The 1,495-nt window shown below is 37.9% G+C and overlaps 1 protein-coding gene across 1 annotated transcript in view; it reads left to right on the top strand.

The window, feature by feature from the left end:
• LOC118732897 (inosine-uridine preferring nucleoside hydrolase-like) overlaps window positions 1–1,495 on the top strand; it is a 6,308-nt gene that overhangs the window by 797 nt on the left and 4,016 nt on the right. The window lies entirely within an intron of this gene.

Genomic DNA, 1,495 nt, shown 5'->3' on the forward strand with positions numbered 1-1,495 from the left:
TTAGTTAGTGGCCCCACCAACAAGAAGTCCACCATTTTAGGATGCTGGAAAAGATAATGTCGAGCTGTGTGTTTATTTTCATACTTATTGAAGAGTGAAGAGTGATGCGTACCTTGCAGACAAAATCGTACATTGCATTTACCGCATGTTCCGGGCGTACTAGATTCAGATCAACTGACTTCTCGTGTTCCAAATCTCCAAAGCCATCCTTTCCAACAAAATATTTGGGATTCTCCCAGGGTCGCGGTTTTATAAGATTACTGCAACCCTTGTAAACCGGAATCTACATTTGTATGTATGTATGTAAATAGATGCGTAATGTGTGCAGATAATAAAAATGTTAGTTCAGAAAAAAATACTCGCTTACATACAAATGTATGTACATACATCATTTCTATTGACTGCATCCAGCACTCTGAGTGTGTTTATCACTGCATAATCTACTTCAGTGTTTCCTTGTACGCATGTGACACCAATTATTTCAAACTTTTTTGATGCACTGGCTAAATCTATGGTATGCCTTTGGAATGACTCTTCAGCTTTGATCAGCATCATTAGGCCCCATGCATCGTCGTTGCCAACATCGCAATCGTATACTACATACCTTCCCATTATTTTTAATTGTTCTTGCTGCTAAGTTACACAATTGAGAACTTGATTGAAGCTTCTAGTATTTGGTATTGTTTTTTCAATTACAGTGCCGGTTACAGGGGGGGTGGGGGCGGTTGAGGTGGTCGACCGGAGATCAACACATCTCCTCATCAGACTGCTTTACTGGGAATCGATCCATTCAAATTAATGTGGTTTCCCCGCAATAGTTTTCATTAAAAACGGTCATAAGCTCAATAAAACTGTTGAATATAATTGTTATAAGCCCATAAATATTAAAAAAAATATTTACGCAATATATTCATTTCATATCAGGGGTATAGCAGCAAACGCATAGAAAAAGCGCTTGCATTGCCACGTTATTTACCGATATCGCTAAGGATTTGAATTTCAACCTTGTCCTTCCTCGGGGAGCGAATAGACAAAATTTTCGTGCTAATTGTCGTGCATCGAACACTGAAGATTTTTATCGAAATATTTATACCGCTAGTGGATAATATTTAGCTCAATTACAAGAACGATTGTCGAAAGCGACATTAAACATTTTTGACAAACATTGTAAAGAAAAAATAAGTACATATATACATATATATATATATATATATATATATATAAGTTAAATTATATCACAATACACTTCACTTCGCACTTCATAAAAATTACTCGAACTTCTATTTGCATCAAAAATAGACGAGGGTTCAAGCAGGTTGGATGCTTGTAACTGGGTCATATAGTTCGAACTTTGATTGGTCACTCCCCGGGGAATCAAGTTATATGCCTGTAGTTAAATGTTATTTGACAAGTTGGTCCCAATCCCCCTCCTCCGCCCCCACCCCGCCCCCCTAATTTTACTGCGCAAGCTAACTTCTGAAACGTCCGCACTTCG

The sequence above is a fragment of the Rhagoletis pomonella genome, unplaced genomic scaffold (assembly GCF_013731165.1).
Source record: "Rhagoletis pomonella isolate Grant_MI unplaced genomic scaffold, Rhpom_1.0 Rhpom_scaffold_00002, whole genome shotgun sequence".
Lineage (NCBI taxonomy): Eukaryota > Metazoa > Arthropoda > Insecta > Diptera > Tephritidae > Rhagoletis > Rhagoletis pomonella.